General features: G+C 37.5%; 1 protein-coding gene across 6 annotated transcripts in view; it reads left to right on the top strand.

Moving 5' to 3' along the window:
* GPD2 (glycerol-3-phosphate dehydrogenase 2) overlaps positions 1-18,916 on the top strand; it is a 132,886-nt gene that overhangs the window by 14,037 nt on the left and 99,933 nt on the right. The gene's annotated exons all lie outside the window — the stretch shown is intronic.

Raw genomic sequence — 18,916 nt, 5'->3', positions numbered from 1 at the left:
GCAATTCGTTGCCTACTAGACAAAGGCCAAAGTCCTCTGAATGGCATATAAGGTCTCCAGAGATTGACCCCTGCTGCCTGTTCAGTCTCCTCGCCTCCTCCCTCTCTTATGAGTACTGCGTAGCATCCAGTGCTCCAGGCATATCATACCCCCTTGTTCTTGAAAATGAAATATTCATTCGTGGCAGCATGTCTTTGCTCATGTTCACCCTGCACCTGGTGAACCTGCAACATTTGAGCTAATTATTGCCTTCTCTACAAACCTGTCCTGATGATTCTTATCTTCCCTTTCCCCCAGGGGTAATTACTCCCTTAACCCTTTTTCCAAACCTTATTTGTATCACTTGTATTTTTGTAGAATCTTCTCTAACCTATGAGTTTCTTAAAGCCAGAAATTATGAATTATTCATCTTTGTTTACTCATGGTCTACCACACTAGGAGCCCAATGAATTTTTGTTGAATGAAAATTCAGTACATATTTGAGTTTACATATTGCCTTTCTCTTGTGAAGTCTAAATTGTATTTTATTATTTTTCTTAACTTTAACAGTGGAGACAAATTTTGTGATAAAGTAGATTGATGAATGCAGAAGAAAATTGGTGGCCATGAGTTAGGATGAAAGGCATAGTTAATCCTGTTATTTTTCTTTTACTGAGTGACTTTTATTTACTTGAGTTATGTAGTGATTTTGCTCAAAGTTGTTATAGTTTTATTCTGAATTGGAGTCATTAACTTAAAACAGTTGTTTAATTAAAGTATCATTGGCATACAATATAATATTAGTTTCAGGTTTACAACATAGTGATTCAACATTTTTATACCTACCTTGTGATGTGATCACCATACTAAGTCTAGTAACCATCAGTTTCCATGCAGTTATTACAGTATTTTTGACTATATTCCCTGTGCTGTACACTACACCTCCATGGCTTATTTATTCTATAACTGGAAGTTTATACCTCTTATTTCCCTTCACTTTTTTCACCCATCCCCTCATCTCACTCCTCTCAGGCAACCATCAGTTTGTTGTCTGTTTTTGTTTTGTTTGTTTATTTATTTATTTTTTAGATTCCAAATGTAAGAGAAATTATATGATATTTGTCTTACTCTGTCTGACTTTTTTACTTAGCATAATACCCTTTAGGTCTATCCATGTTGTTGCAAATGGCAAGATTTTAATCCTTTTTATTGCTTAGTAATATTTATATATATATATATATATGTGCCACATCTTCTTAATCCATTTGTCTATTGATGTATACCTAGGTTGCTTCTGTATCTTGACTATTATTAGTCATGCTGTTGAGAACATAGGTGTGCATATATTTTTTCAAATTAGTATTCTTATTTTCTTTGGATAGATTCCCATAAGTATAATTGCTGGGTCATATGGTAGTTCTATTCTTAATTTTTTGAGGAATCTCCATACTGTCTTCCATAATGACTGCACCAACTTACAATTCCACCAACAGTGCACGAGGGTTCCCTTTTCTTCACATTCTTGCCAACATTTATTATTGGTTAACTTTTGATACTGGCCATTCTGACAGTATCAAAAGGATATACCATGTGAGGTGGTGTCTCTGTTGTTTGGATATGCATTTCTTTGATGATTAGTGATGTTGAACATCTTTTCACATTTCTGTTGGCCGTCTGTATGTCTTTTGAGAAATGTTTATTCAGGTCACTGCCCATTTTAAAATCAGATCGTTTGCTTTTTTTGATGTTGAGTTGTATGAGTTCCTTATGTATTTTGGAAATTAAATCCTAATTGTATATGTCATTTACAAATATGTTCTCCTATTTAGTAGGCTGTCTTTTCATTTTGTTGGTGGTTTACTTCTCTGTGCAGAAGCTTTTTAGTGTAATGTAGTCCCATATTTTTATTTTGCTTTTATTTTTCCTGCCCAAGGAGACATATCCAAAAAGACATTGCTAAGACCAGTGTCAAAGAGTTTACTGTCTATGTTTTCTTCTAGGAATTAAATGATTGCAGGTTTTACATTTAAGTCCTTAATCCATTTTGATTATATTTTTGTATATGGTGTAAGAGAGTGGTCCAGTTTAATTACTTTGCATGTTTCTGACCAGTTTTCTGAACACCACTTATTGAAGAGATATTCTTGTATATTCTTGCCTCCTTTGTTGTCATAGATTAATTGACCAAATAAGCAAAGGTTTATTTTTGGGCTCTCTGTTCTGTTCCATTGATCTATGTGTCTGTTTTTGTGCCAGTACCACACTGTTTTCATTACTATAGCTTTGTAGTATAGTTTGAAATCAGGCAGTGTGATACCTCCAACTTGGTTTTTCTTTCTCAAGATTGCTTTGGCTATCCAGAGCCTTTTGTGGTTCCATATAAACTTTAGGATTATTTGTGCTAGAAGAATAATTCTTAGAAGAATACCATTGGTATTTTGATAGGGATTGTTTGACTCTGTAGATTGTTTTGCATAGTACAGACATTTTAATGACATTAAGCCTTCCAACTCATGAGCATGGTATATCCTTCAATTTATTTGTGTCTGCTTCAGTTTCTTTCTTTCAGTGGCTTACATTTTTCAGAGTAGAGGTCTTCCACATCCTGTAATAATTAACTTTTTAGTTACACACCCTAAGAAATAAGCATCAGACAGATGTATTTTTCTCACAGTGTTTAAGTATGATGACTGGGCAGTTTCCAATGCCTTCTTATAATTGCAGGATTGTTGTGGGGAACCTTTTGGAACCTTGGTTAAAATATCCAATTTCTTTTAGCTCTCTTCAAATCTTGGGTTTCTTGATCCTACATGAACTGATTAATTATCTATAACAAAGAATTGAGATAATGTAAATCAGACATCAGCAATAAGAACCTAGTGAGAGAAGAGTGGGAAGGGCACATGTGAAATGAGGTGGCAGGAGTGAGTAACTTCTTCGTGCAGATAGATAAGGAATGATGGACATTAAGGGGAGGTCAAGGGTATATTAAAGGGTGGTGGGGGAGTCTGTGGGGAATGGAGGGGATTCTATGGGCATGGGTAAAGGTGATTTGGGGAACACAGTAAACTATTGGGCAGGGGTTGACATGCCCTGAATGAGTAACCAGACAAGACCCATTTTGGCATTCAAGATAGGGTTACTGACTCTGGTTCCCAGGTTCTTGCTATAAGATTAACCAAAGTCACGTTATATGTTTTTTACATCTGACATCAAGGTAATAATACAAAGTACACATTTTAAAGAAATATCTTGATTTCTTTAAAAAATATCGAGTCAGAGCCGATTTCTTGATGACATTTTGGTTTTATTTTAGTATGTTCTTTGAGGTAAGTGGTGTTCAGGGTTTGTGATTGAGCCAGAAAGCAATTCCTCACCCTCTTTGAACTAAAAATAAATTCCAAGAAATATTCTGAATAGAGGGGGGAAAAAAAACACTCTTGTGGGTCAAAGTTGTCCCAGTGACTTGGGTTAATTCAGGCCATAGACCTTTGCCCAAGTGTCTTCTGGGGAATGCTTAAAACCTATCAACTGAACTGCTCAAGACAGATGAGATAGATGTATAAACTTTGGACTCCCTGTGATTGGAGCCTGACCTAACATGAAAGAGGACCTGCTGCCTCCTTCTGACCTCTGTAACAGGTAACCTGTGGCCTGGAGTTAGATCTGTGTTAGATTTTGGGCTTTATAGGTTTTTGTTAGATCTGTGTTAGATTTTGGGCTTTATAGGTTTTTGTTGTTGGGTTTTATTTTTTGTAGAGCAAATAACAGTATCTGTTCTGTTTGAGAGAATGTTTATTTTGGGGAGAGATGCTAGAGAAATGCTGGAAGAGGCCTGCCTACTGTTTTTTCAGGGAAGTGATGGGATTTATTCCCTCAGCCTGTGAGTCTTAAGCGCATTTGCTTGGTCAGAGTCAAGTACTGCTTAGGCTAAAGCAGGGTTATCGCCCTGTGTAGATTGGCTGCTTTTGTTCTCTCCTCTGACCACAGTTTTGTCTCTCACCCCAATTCGGCAATGCAAACATGGGAGCCCATTGTAGGTCTCAGTAAGGGGAGTTGTTGATAGCAGGTGCATTTTTACACTTTATTTATATTATCTGAAATTCTCAATATAACTTGTGAAATAGATGAGATTTTATGGATGAGAAGACTAATGCTCATAGTCACACAGCTAGTAAGTGGCTAAGTTTGAATTCAGTCCAGGGCTGTCTGCCTTTGATGGCCCTGCACTGACTTCCTCCTGCAGAGAATGTTCTGTTTACTGGTCATTGTTATCAGTTTGAATTTACCAAGGACCGCAAGCACTCCATGACCAGAGGATGCCAGCTCTGCTTAGAGGAGTAGCTGTGTTCCTGCATGAGAGCACTGAATTGTCACGGGGCGGGGAAGACCGAAGGAATGTTGGCCCCGTCTGGGATGGCCTGTCTTTTTCTTTCGTATTGGTTGGCTTCCCTCAGGGCCTGGCACAGTAGACGGGACCAGGGTGTGTTGTTAGCTAAAGAGATTCTATGCTTATGCTGTTAACCTCGGGGGACACCAAATTCTAGTAAGATCCATCAGCTTTGCAGTCACTCGTGTGATTAGTTGTTGGGGTTTTTGATGTGGTGTTAAACTTTAAATCCCTCAGAGGATGTAATATGAAATAACTAAAAATTTAAGACTAGGTTAGGAATAGTTTAACTGGGGCTTACATAGTTATTGGGTTGGTGCTTAAGGCAGATCCATTCTAGTTAGTTTACAGACTGTTCTTCAGAATATGGTTGATAATTTTGTGACATTTTCCAGTTCTTGCTCCAAGATTCCTAATAAATTATAAAGGCAAACTCTCCTTTCCCTTTTTCTGTATGGATCTTTTACTTTAGTTCATTAAGGATGAGAAAAGTTGTGTAACAGGAAAATTATTCAAGCAATGGTCAGATGATAAGGGATTTAGTCAAATGTCAGCTATCTATCTGCAGGGTGCTCTTTAGAATTCTTACTTTTTTCACTCCCCTCTTCCCCCCCCCTGGAGAGTCTGGACTTTTTTTCATTACAAGAATAATCCATGCTCATTTTAGAAATTAAAAAAATGATGCACTCAAGGAAGAAAATAAAAATGACTTACAGCCCTACCATTCAAAGATGAAATAGATTTTAAACATTTTTGGGTATAACCTTCTAGCTTTTGTGTGTGTGTGTGTGTGCACATATACTTTAAAAAAATATACACAGAGATACTGATTTATCTACTGTTGTTCTCTTCATAGTTAATTTTCTACTTGCCTATCACCTCATCTCTATCCAGAGTGCAATTAACCCCGAAAGAATTAATTCCTAACCTATAAAGAAGTTCTAGAATGTCTAAGTTTCTAAGGCTGTCTGCTTATTTCTAGATCTTCCTTCACTTTATTATAATTATTATCAGCATAAAAATGTTGCTTATTCAGGTCAGAGGGGCGTAAGAGATGTTGATGGCAGTCATTGGTGGTGAGTGACCTACACCCATTGTCCAGTTTGGAAAAGAGTAAAAATGGCCAGAGGCCCTGGAAGACAAAAAGCCAGGGCTATGGGATGTGCCATGAGAAAGCAAATGTACTGATGATCTCAATCTTTTATATGAGGAGACTCAAGTCCAGAGAAGTTTGGCTTTGTGCAGGCTGAGATTGTCATAGATAGGGTGGGGTATCAAATGCAGTCTGAAAACAAACCGTGCTGCTGGCGGCTGCCAAACTAATGACCCAGGGACTAGGTACAAGTGCACTGGGTGAGGTCTGGCCTGAAGGTCACTGCACTGATATTGCGACCTGGAGTCCTGGCAGGAGTTCTATTAGAAATTTCATTTTGTGAGTCACTTGCCTCCTGACTACCTCATGGTAAGAACATAGGCTCAAACTATGGACTAAATTTCCTAGGTTAACTTTGGGTTTCACTAAACATTATCTCTGAATTTATGGTTGAGGAGAGGCTGTTGAGTATAAATTGCTAATGTGCTCTGCTGATTTCCATCAGCTATGTGCTTTGACTGACAACAGTGTGAGCCTAGCCCACTGGGGTCTGGCGAATTACATCTGCTCAGCCAGAGTGTTTCTCGAGCTGGAATTGAAATGCATGGCCCTTTAGTTTCCAGTGTGATGCCAACACTCAGGCAATTGACTTTTGCTCTTCAGTCTCCAACAGGGGGAAAATTATGAAATAAAATGGGGAAAGGCCAGGCATACTCAAGATTCAAACCCATAAATATAAATAACTGCAATTAATCATTCGCTGTCTCTCTTGTCTATTAAATCTATACTCAGTGGATCAGTAAGTTGCACACAACTCTTTAGCTTCTCAGCCTGTGGTTTGTGGGGAATGTTTTGGGAGCATCAGCTTGTTGAGATGCGACCCAGGGTACTTTTCCAAGATGCTTCCAAAATCAGTTCAAGGTATAATGAGTTGCGGGGGGGTGGGGGTGGGGGGGGAGTCACTTGCAAACAACCCCAACCCCAGGGGGAATAGAAATACAAAAAAGACTTGTGCTGTTGGCGTTTGCGAGGCTCTCTAAGTTGACACTTAACTCTTCTTTGTTACCAGCTTGTTAGGCTGAATGGGATGGAACAGTCTTTCTAGTGTGTAAGTTCAATAGATATTTATATTCAAGATTATCCCTGAAGCATTTGTTTTTCTATTACGGAATCCTGTTTTTGATTATGGTTTACATTTTGACTATTTCGTCATTCTGTTAACTCTCTCTCTCCCTGTTATTTCTTTTTTTCTTGCTTTCATGTACTCATGCTGAACATGGCTAGTGGTGTCCTTGAGAAAAAATGACTGCTTTTACTCTTATTACCTTAGTAGATGATAAGGGTCTATCCTCGTCCTCCCTCCCTCCCTCCTTTCCTTCCTCCCTCCTCTTTCCTCCCTTCCCTCCTTTTCTTCCTTCCTACAAATTTCATCTTATCATTGCACTGATTAAGACCCACCATTGATTTTCTGTCTCTGTCTTGTCAGAATAAGCACTTTGCTAGGAGGAAGTCATTTGTGACTCAGCCACCTGTCTTGCTCTCTTGACCTCTTCTGGAACCCGTTGCCCATGTCGTTCCTTGTGCTACAGCCAGAGTGGCTCTCAGTTTCTATAGAGGCCAATTTTGTACCCGTTTCCTCCTTGTGGAAGGCCCTTCTCTCAGATCTCTGTGTGGCTGGCTCTTCCTCACTTAATTTTTGCCAGGTCACCTCCATGAACATTCTATCTAAAGTGGATTCCCCCTACCCCCAGTCAATCTCTAACCTAATATTGCATCTTGCTTTCTTTATAGCACTTGTCAGTTTTAAAATACTCAATTTTAAAAATTGTTTACATGTTTAATTTTTGTTTCCCCTAATGTGTGAGAGCAGAGAAATTGCCAGCCCCTAGAACAGTGCTGAGGATATGTAGCAGGCATTCAGTAAATCCCAGTTGCATGGGTGTATGCGGGACTGAAGGTTCCTCCTTTAATTTTCCTTGCTTGGGTAGCTCCTTCAGCGAGATTTTCCTGAGTACTTGATTAAATTCTTGCTTTGGTTATTTTCTTAGAGTGCACAATTGTTATCTTTCCCTCATCAACTATAAGTGTGTTTTTCATAAGCCAGTCTCCAACAAGGAATTTTGAAGTTTTTTGGGAGTGGCAGATAGATTATTTTTTGGCCCATTTATCTGTAAACTCTTCTTTAAATCCAAGACGGCACAGGAAAAAATTGTTCTAGTTGTTTCTAGATCAGAAGCAAACAGCTTTGCCGAAGTTTTTTTTTTTCAAGATAATTTGGGTCTGTTCAGATGAGACAGAATTGAAATAAAAATTTTCTTTTTTTAATCTTGGACTGTGTGCTTGTGTCTGGTTTAAAGTTCTTAATCTTCACACTTTTATGAAATTTGTGTTGTTTATTTCACCCATACTGTGTACAGCAAACTTCCAGGTAACCTCCTCTGACCTAGAACACAGGAAGGAAGGGAGGGAGCAAAGACCTTTGAATAGACAGAGCCAAAATGTTGAAAATCCAAATGCTAAAATGTAAGAAGTTGCTCCTTGTGCTTTACTCAGTATTATTATTTGTGTTTTAAACACAGTTTTAGCTAACTTGGCTCTCATTCCTCTGACCGCGGTGGTAACAAGTTAGAAGTGAGCTGGAGAGCTCAAAGATCAAAAGGGAAAATTACCACCAGCCTTTTAGTTTGGAAGAAATAGGAAAACCTTTTAAAGCAGACAGAGGAGGAATTCAAATGGGAACAGCCTGTTGGTTGGGGCCACTCAGAAAAGGGGCTAATACTGTTTTCCCTCCTGCGGTTCCTGAGGGCATAGCCCATTGATCGCGTAGTCTGATGCTCATAGGGATGACTCTAAGTCATCAATAATTGAATTCATGGGTAATATTCTTTATTGAAGGCCACAAAGTATAACTTGTATTTTTGAAATATTTTAAAGTAGTTTAGACATTTAAAAAAACCAAAAAAACCCCCTATAAACTTCACTCAAATATGAACTCTTGCAAGGCGGGATTTTGTATAATTGTTCTCAGTTGTATGTTCAGTGCCTAGCATATGTTAGATGAACTGTTAATAATTAATGCATGAAAGAATGAATTCGATCTTTATTACCCAATACAGCTAAATAAATAGGACATTAAGATAGTATCACCTTTAATGGAAAGGTGGTGTTGTTTTTCTTCTTTACCTATTGAATAAAGAACAATAATGAAACAATACAAATTTAAAGTTAAAATAGCTCTGGATATTTTCAGAGATACTTTATTTATAGGTGGCACGAGGAACCACAAATTCAAATGATTTGCCTCAAATCACAAAGCTAGTTAGCAGTAGATACAGAATTGTAAGGCAAGTTTCCTTAATCTCACCTTGCTGGTGATTTTAAAAAATCTTGTGTTTTGAGAACTAGAATAATATAGAGTTGTTGTTTTCTTTTTGCAGCAATAGCAGCTTTAGAGAAAATATTGAGTAGAACCCTTTATCTTCTCATGTTCATGCTATTTAAATTTTTTTTATTTTATTGCTTTTGAGAGAGAGAGAGAAACATTGACTGGTTGCCTCCTGTATGTGCCCCAACCTGGGATCGAACCCACAACCTAGGTATGTGCCCTGACGGAGAGTCAAACCTGCAACCTTTTGGTGTATGGGACGACTCTCCAACCAGCTGAGGCACCCGGCCAGAGCCTGCTATTTAAATTTTAGACTCTCAAATTTGAGGGTATTAGCTCTGTAATGTTCGTACACAGTTGTCTCATTCTCAGTGACTAGACTTGTTAATATTCTAGTACTTGAGTGCTCCCCATTTAGGGTGTGTGCCAGTCTTTTTCAAGAAGAAAAGAAAAATCTGAAAGGAGAGGTTTGAAGAGGATGCCTTATTCGAGTAGGGAGAATAATATCTTATGACCGAGTTTGTTTTGGCCAAGATGACGAAGAGAGGGCGATCCAGCTTTGCTTAGTGCTTTTGCGTAGGGGAAGGAAGACCTGCTCTTTTTTTTTTCCTTTTTGGGAGATGAGCGGACGGAGCATTTACAAAATGTTGTATGATTTGTATTCCATACTTTTGAGTGAAATTTTTGTTAGAAATTACTGCAATCTGTCTGTCCTGTTGCCTGATTCTTCTTTCCTTAAGAGTCAGTCATTTTTAGGGACTGTGATCACTAAGCTAAAAATACAATACATGATTTTGACTATAGGACATCTTAGATTTACTTTGAATGATGCCTATGTGTGTAATTTGGCCCTTTGTTGAGAGTTGCATTTATACATGCAGTTAGATGTGTAGGGGAGTGAATTTTAAATGCAGATTTCGGCAGGCTACAGGAGAAAAAGGGCTACAGGATGTAAAGTGTGGTGAGTTTTATTTCCTAGGGATCTTCTCAAGCTCCAGGAAGTAGAACAATGGTCTGCCACCCCAGCAAACTTCTTGGTCTCTGTTATAAGTCTCAGCCATGGTTTGTGCATTAATAGAGCTGTAATCAATTTAGAACTATAGTTTTTACAATATAAGTAAATTAAATTAACTGAAATTATTGTGCTATAACTAATTATCATAAAAATTATTAGTCATACTTGTTTTTTTATGTGCTCAGGCGTACATGAACTATGTTCAACAAGTATTTCCTAAAATGCATTTCTAATGACATAAATATAATGCAACTGCAACTGGAACTTCTGAAAAATTGGTACATTTCTCTTTCATTCAATGATAAAAATAATGAGCACAAGCTAAGTAAATCAATTGGCATCAGCATCTTGAAATTTTAAAAAGCCAGCTTTTCAAAGTTTTGTTGGTATTTATTACATTGGGAGGCAGATTCTCAAACCTTCTTCATCTGTGCTATTCAAAAATAAGAGATTTCAGAATAATGATCTGAGTCTCTTTTTTGTGTCTTTGAGGAAGGATGACTACATTCAGTAAATAGTTTCTCCTAATTTATAATGCTATTTTTCATAAAATATAAGATATTGAAAAACAGTAAAAGAGATCAGTAATTAAGAACCAGGCAAATAGAAACTTATTCATCTAAAGCACTTCTTTTTCTGAACATGACATTTTATTGAAATTTTCTTAGGTTTTTTGGACTATAAAGTTCATTATTACTCATATACAGGGTGGGGCAAAAGTAGGTTTACAGTTGTATTTATGGAAAATAATACAATAATTAATAAATAATAATACAAAAATAAACTGTCCTCCCCATACTCATGACTGTAAACCTATTTGCCCCACCCTATATGTTAAAACCCTTCTTATTGATTTACTGTTCCTGCGCACTCTTTTTATACCACCTAAGCCTTTTTAAAGTACATTTATTTATATGGTGAAGTTGATTTTTTTTTGAAACATTTTGTGATGTATATTCAACAGCCATGATTGTTATAATAAATCTGGATGAGAGGCTTGATATATTTTAATGTAAAGAGATATTTTGAACTCTGTTGTTTGGTGTGCAGTTTATTCTCTAACAAAATATGGGTTTTTTTCTTGTTTTAATTACTGAAGTAGGTTCTATAACAGCATGACAAATCTAAAAAAGGGTTTGTGCTGCCAAAGGAATGTGAACCATTTTTCTAAGCCAATAATAGGGCTTGTAAAGGGGCAGAAAGATTGCAAGAAGCACAGGACCAGTGTGGTCTATTTGCCTAAAGAACTTTTTGTGTGTGACTCATTGGTCACATTCCTTCTTTCTAAGACAGAATTCAAGTTTTTTTTTCAGTGTTTGTTGTACTCTTTCTTTAGTGAGGCATTTCTTATTAGTTGATATGTAAATGCAAGTTTGTTTAATTTCATACTAAGCATGTTATTAACTCAGTTGTTTAACCTGACATGTGTCTTTGTAAGCAATAGGCGTTGTCAGGAAGGACTGCTCCAAATTTTCACTTAAAAGAGGCATTTTATTTTAGGCCTCTCAGAATTACATGTATGGTAAGCAAAGAAGGCAGAACTGTATTTTTATAGAAAAATAAAGATAAGATTTTACAACGTTAAACAAAAATCAGCATATCCAGGATGGTCGTGAATAATTTTGGTTTTAAAATGAATTTAAAATAGAAAACAAGTTCACTTGCATGAACTACCTATAGTTTTCATGATTTTTTAATAGCAATTCCTTGGAAAGCAAATACAATAGAAATCATTCCATTATGAATTAAAATGATCATTTGCATTTAATGAACATAAGTCTATTATTAGCTCAGATGGGCTTCATTGGTTTCTTGTAATTTTACAGCAAACCTCATGAAAATAAGGAGAAAGGGTCAAGTTTGTGACTGTAGTACTGGTGTGCATTTTAGAAATGGAAGAAAACAAATACATAATATGGAAATTGCCTCAGAAACACTATATCTTTTTAAAAATTGAGTCTTGCATAACAAATGATTACTGGAGTGCAAGCATGTACCTTGTGTTTCTCTCAGCCCTCTTCCCTTTCTATATGTTTTTATTTTAGAATTCTTTGTGAAATAAATCCTTTAATTGGTTATGGCATTGCATATTAAATTTAAAAAATTGCACACCAAAAGAATTCATGTAATAACGTTTCAGACAGATTTCTTAGGAACAAATAGAGACTTTTAACTAGCTCACTTTAAACAGTTGTTGACCTTGTTTTCTCCTTTTTGGTGTACCTTTTGCTTCCATTTCTTAAATTCTGATTTGAACTTCTGGAACCAGCTCAACCCTTCTTTGTGCCAGCTTCTCCTTCTGTCAAGTTTCCAGGCTCCTGCCTTCTTTGTGAGCCTGAGGAGTGGTCCTGGGCTAACCTCTTTTCAGTCATCTGCAGTTGTGTTTGCTCCTGAAATGATATAACTGGCCTGACAGTGCTCAGAGACACTAGTAGGAAGCTTTTGCAAAGTACTTTCTGGCTTGAAGCTATGTGAGCCAATACAAATATAGTGTTTGTCTTCTTTCATTTTCTCTTTGTTTCCTGATTTTTTGTTTATTTTTTGTCTTCATTAGAATACTCTTTCTTTGTTTAAGATCCCTCCCCCCCCATCTTTTGGGTTAGGCCCTTCTGGCTTGGGATTTCCTGGGGAAATTGATTGGAAATAGAACATGCTTTTCCTAAGGCAGTCTGGCTTTCTGATAGGATGTGGTAGGCAATGCGTGACTATGTAGCTTTACCTTCCCAATCAGCTATAGTACAACATTTTGGACATCCAGAATATGAGGATTCATTATATGTCTAATTTTTCTGTTGATTTTTACTTGGTTCTTTCATTTATCTTGTTTTATCACGAGAATACTTTTCTCATAACTTTAGAATAACCTTTTTTGTTTGTTCTTTGATATCCTGTTCAGTGTATGTATTTTTTACAACTATAGGTTGTCATTGTTAATGCTGTGTTTGTGGCTTTAAAATTTTATTTATTTATTTATTTACTTATTTATTTATTATTTATTTATAATAAGTGGAAGGTGAGAAGAAGGTGCTTAAAAGATAACAGTGTCTACTGTTTTCTCAGGACTTAGTATATTCACTTATTTCCATAGGGATAATCTTTTGCAGATAACCCTTGGGTCAGTTTCCTATCCAGACTTGGCCTAAATTCTTTGTTAAAATGTTTAAAACAACACGAAAAGGACAATTACTTTTCAGTTTATGGACTAGGACTCCTCTCTTTTACCAAAGAAGAGGCTGATGGGCCTCTGATGTTGACTGTTTTGTTCACTTATGTCTGACAGCTTTCAAAAAGCATGTTTGAGGGCTGGCTGTGTGTTTCTACAGGATCGCATGCTGCCGTGTGAGATGTGTGTGGGAGTGCCTCTCTGGCTGGGGAGAATTCCTTTGCAGTTTGACACTGTAAAGTCAACCTTGGGGAAAGAGAAGGGAGTATGCGGTGTGCTTTGATCGTTACCGTGTTAAGCACTTTATCAGTATAATGCTTGGTGTGTCTGACCATGATGTACTTTCTCGTAGAGAAGTGTATGAAACATTTGATATCACATCGATTGCAATGATAAAGGGTTTGCTTTGTTGAAACATGTCTAGTTCAAAGCACCCGGAAATCTCAACTTTTATAGTTAAAAAGGGCCGCTGGGTAGGAAGGTACTTTGGAGCTCACTCTCTCTCGGTCCATTTTGCTGTGGACTTGCAAGTTCCATGGTTGCTTAGGACTTCCTCTGATGAGGCCCTGCACCCTTATTCTGTAAGATTCACGTAACTGTCTCCTATAAGTCACTGAATTTGTATACAGGTGGATCTTGAGGCCTGGCCCTTTGAGTTGTACCTTAGGTGGGTTTGATAGAGTGTCATGATCTAAAATAGAAGAGGGGGCCATTTTCCATGCACAGCTATAAGGTGAGTGACTGCGCAATTGAAGTATAAGGAGCTTGTTGCTACTTTGAACCTACATATGCTATATAAAGGGCTACATACATCTAGATTACATCCTGGTGTTTTAAATTCCTCATTCATCTGGGTTTCTCAATGTATATGATCAGAGTGGCATGACCCTTTATTTCTTGCAGAGAACACAGGTCCCATGGACTGCAAGGTTTATGATTGAAATTACTCTTCTGAAAATGATCTTTGAGCAAGACTTCCTTCCCCCTCTCCTTTCTCCCCAGGCACTCACTGACTACTCTTGTAAGGGATAAGAAGAAGTATGCTTACACCTGTGCTGGCAAGACTCAAAACCCTGAGAAATCCCAGTTTTTCTTAAGTTAATGGAGAGCACGGAGATTGGAAAGGAAATTGCTATTTTTACACAAGAGGCTCAGGGATAGGAGAATTTTTGTCAAGGTGAAAGCCTTGAGTGGATATTCACAGAGTAGTGATAAACCCATATGGATGGATTTTTATTTATACTAAATTAAGAGAGAAGCTAGGACTACAGGATAAGGAGAGGAGTTTGTGGACTCTATTTCAAGAATCAGGGGCCAGGAAATGTGCTCTTGTTCTGGAATAAATTTGCTTGTGGGTGGTTGCTGAGGGGACCCTCAGCCATTTTCAGTGGGTGGTTATTTCTTGTTTTGAAGTCTGAAATGTGTGGTTAAGTCATTCAAATGCATGATTTAGCTGGGAGAGTAGCCTTCCATCTGGATAGGAGGAGGCAGAAAGGATGAGTATTCAAGAACTATTTGAAATAGGATCTGAGTGGTTGTTCTCATTGTTGGAGTCACTATTATTTTTAATGGGACTCCAGAAAGGACAGCTAAGAATTAAGGTGAGCCAGGTAAATTGCAGGGTTAGATAAAAACATGGGTCAACAGACTTTGAGAAGCCGCAAAGCCAGTTTTTGTTTGCCCAAGTACATGTTAATTGTGTAGTAGTTATGTCTGTAGCTCTAGGCAGAAGATTCCCCAAACCATACCTTTACCTCTTACTACTCTTGTGAATTTGAGACCCACCTGCCATCTGTTTGCTGTTTTCTCTAAGTAGATGTTCTGTCAAGATCTCAAATTTTCTTAATTCCAAACTAAGCTCTTCTCCGTTAAACCTGTTTCACTTTGTAAAGCTTAATGCTGTAATGTTGAATGAAGCCAGTCCCCGGTTACCAGGGTAAAACCCCTTGTGGTGTTCAGTCTCTTCCTGCTTCCTTCTGTAATCAGTTGTCAGGTCCTACCATGGTTTCTAATTTGGTGTTGGCATTAGAGATTTCTGCAAAGCATCAATCTGCATTTGCACTTTTCGAAGAGTCCTAAACCAGGCTCTCATTCTCTCACATGGGGACTATTTCATTGTCTTCCATCAGTCCCCCTGTCTTGATTATAAGTCTACTCTTTGTTTCCTTCTAGAAGTTTTATGGTTTCAAGCCTTATGTTTAAGTCTTTAATCCATTTTGAGTTAATTTTTGTGAGTGATGTAAGATAGTGGTCCACTTTCAGTCTTTTACATGTGGTTGTCCAGTTTTCCTACCACCATTTATTGAAGAGACTATATTTTCTCAATGGAATATTCTTGGCTCCTTTGTAAAAAACTAAGTATATGTGTGCGTTTATTTTTGAACTCTTTCTTTTGTTTCATTGATCTGTGCATGTTTTTATGCCAATACCATACTGTTTTGATTATTATAGCCATGTAATATAGTTTGAAATCAGGAATTGTGTTATTTTCAGCTTTGTTCTTCTTTCTCAAGATTGCTTTGGCTATTGAATGTCTTTTGTCTCTCAGAGTATTAATAACACTCAATATAGCACAGTTAGTTATAAGGCAGAGCTACAAGACAGACTTTGATATTTAATCCTCCAAATTGATTGTAATCCCCTTGAGGGCAGTTGATACACCCACAAATATATTTAATTGACTATCTTTTTACTTAGGGTTTTGTTTGGTTGGGCTGGTGTTCTCCTTACAAGAGTTAGAGGGCTGGTGCTGGTCTGTACAAATGCAGGAGTCGCTCCTGAGTCAATGTGTTTGTGATTTAATTCATGGGCTATTAAACATGGACATCAGGCTATGCTAACTAAGCTAATTTTGGGGGAGGGACTCTTCTACCTCCGGTTTTCTCACAGTTTTAGTTGCAAAAGGTAAAGATTTATTAATATTCTTGTTCCGCTTTGTGCAATTACTGGTTGCAGCTTTTACTTAGAAGGAAACAATCTTTTCTCTTTCTAATCATTGTGCAAACTTTTCTCCATATAATGAAATGCAAGTGGATACAAGTAGTTCACAGAATATGGTTTATATTTATCTAGTTTCTTTCAGTGTTAAATTAAACCTCTCAGCATTAAAGTTACTACATTACCTAGCAGAAGGTTACTAGTAAATATTTTGTCAGAGGGTTCTTCACTGTCTTAGCCAAACCCTAATACCAAGGGACTGCAGACTTTGGGTGAATTTTGAGAACAGGACTTTCTTTTGGCAGTAACAGGAAAGTATTGTGTGGCTCTTGGGGAGAAGTTCCCTTTTGAGAACAAAGGCAAGGCAGAACTACCCAGCGCTTAAAAGCATAGACTACGTTGTGGTTTTGTCACTTTCAAGGGAGTGACCTTGGGCAAGTCCCCTATTGCCTCTTTTATGAAATTAGGATGTTGTAAGGTTAATGTGAGTTGATATATATAAAGGATGGAAAGCATAGTACTTAATTTATTAACAAATAATAAATGGTAAATAGCGTCATTGTAATATTAATCATTGTCGTTGTCATCATTTTGGGAGAGCCAGGTCAAATGGACTGGTTCTCTGTTGTTTTTTTTTGTGCTTTTGTTTTTGAATTAACTGTAAGAGTGATTTATTAATTACAACTACCTAGATGATCTTATGGATGAATTTGATCACAATAGAAATAATGATCCAATAAGTATAAGCTATTTTATGAAGTACTGAAAGAGAAACTATTAATTATGGTCAATATTATTGATAACTTCCCAAAATAAAATATTAATGCTGGATTTTGTTAGTATTAGTGGCTCATTGAAAACCCCCATGAAAATATGCCCCTTAGCATGTTTTGGTTTCAGACAAATGAAATTTAAGCAATATGATAAAGTGAACAAGGAATACAGGAACCTAGATAGCTGGAAAAACTACCTGCAAACTTAACTGACTGGGTGAACACTTGCTGAAACATTTCCATTGACTGTATTATGTGACATCCTTCAGTTGGCTTTGTTGATGTTTGGTACCCTTTCTGAGGTCATAAATGACATTATCAACAAGACAGAGGCAGTGATACCAAGGTCAAGCCAATGGCTATAAAACACATCCAAGGGACTACCAGGCTGCTGTCTGTGTGGGGAGGGCAGATACGTTGTTTAGGTAAATAGAACTAGGTCTCTATTGTCTGTCCTTAGCTGCCAGGGGAACCCAGTTAGGGTGGAGATAGCCTGCGTCACCTGGGCTGCTGGAGTTTCTGTCGTGCCATAGTCACCCATGTGAGCATTTACAGCAGTGCTGGGCATGGTGCTGCTGAGCTGTACCACGCTGGTGTCTTCCAAATTGGCTAAGTTGTGGTGTTTACTGTCAGAGCAACCTTGGACGTTAGGCTTTGTTTATGGTTGACTGAATGCTGAGCAGAGGCCCCTGGCCAACAGAGGAGACAGTCAAGAAGAGACCTCCAGTAGCAAGAGAACGTATGCATGTGAAATAGTTTCCTGGTAAGGATCTTAATAATAAAGATGAGTCTTAGAATTTAGGGGTTTGTCAGAAGGAATGCGATCAGAGTAAAAATAAATTTTCAAGAAATGCCAACTTTTATTTCAGTATTTAATTTGTCGTATTCTAAAATAAATTTTCTGTAGAATCATAGTTACCAACTGCACTGCAATTCTTTGTTTTAGGACCCAAACATTTTAGCTATCATAATTTACATTGAGATACTATATGTTCTTTACTCTCCTAGGTTAAAACTGACTTCATATTAAATACTTTCTTGAGTTGTGAAATATCTGTAGAGTAAAAGGTCTGTCGTCCAGACAGATCAGACCTCCGCCCATTCAGGAAAATAGGGTAGTGGCTTCCCTGAAAGATGTGGGTGTGCCAGCTACTGTTGTGACTAAAAGTCTTAGTAAGTAATATGAACTGTAGGTTAGAATGTTTTTTAGGTGATCACACAGTGTTATTATTATTTTTGTTTAGCAGAATAAAAGCTGGCAAGAGGTTTTTTTGTTGAAATTTTCATTTTTATGCTTTTTTGTTTGTTTATGAAAAGTAAAGAACATTTAAGTCTTTAAAAAAAACTTAAAAAAATTCCCTGAGTCTAATAGTAGAAATATCTTTTAAAAAGGTGAGAAGAGCCCGGCAGGTGTGGCTTAGTGGTTGAGTGTTAACCCATGCACCAAGAGGTTGCAGGCTCAATTCCCAGTCAGGGCACATGCCTGGGTCGCAGGCTCCATCCCTGGTGGGGGCCGTGCAGGGGACAGCTGATCAAATGTTTCTTTGTCATCGATGGTTCTATCTCTCTCTCTCCCTCTCCCTTCCCCTCGCTCTAAAAATCAATAAAAAAATGTATTTAAAAAAAAGTGAGAAGAAAGACAGTCAAGATCTAACAAGACTTTAGAAATATACAGTGAGCACAAAGGAGTGCTTGCTCTGGAGGGTTTTCCCTTGAAATTGGGGTGTCATGCAATTCTGGCTAGAGATAACTTTTTTTTTTTTAAAGTTTCTTTAATGAAAGGAGCTACAGCAGTGTTAAACTGTCACTTTGTGAAAGGATCAAGTGACTTTGTCAAGTGTAGACCCTTTTAGGGATAGAAATGTAAGTGTGTGGGCTGTGGGCTCTAGTTGAGAACTTCATTAGGAGGGGAAAGCTCAGGGACTTGTAGCACAATGTGAATGAAACACTTGCCAAAGAACCTGAAGCAGGCATGAAGTTCATTGTCATGTGAGTGACAGAAGACTTCGCCCAGCTCTTGTGGAGGGGATTAGGGCTGAACAAATCTGCAAGGACACTGTGCAGTTTTGTCAGATACACAATGACATTTCTTTTCACAGCTCTCTTGACTTTATACTGTTTAAATATCCTCAATTGTCCCTTAATTTGCATTTCTTTCTTTAATTCCTGTTGGAAGGGAAC

Source organism: Miniopterus schreibersii (assembly GCF_964146895.1).
Source record: "Miniopterus schreibersii genome assembly, chromosome: 7".
NCBI classification, from domain to species: Eukaryota; Metazoa; Chordata; class Mammalia; order Chiroptera; family Miniopteridae; genus Miniopterus; species Miniopterus schreibersii.
The sequence above is the reverse complement of the archived record's forward strand: the minus strand, read 5'-3'. Positions and strand labels throughout refer to the sequence as shown.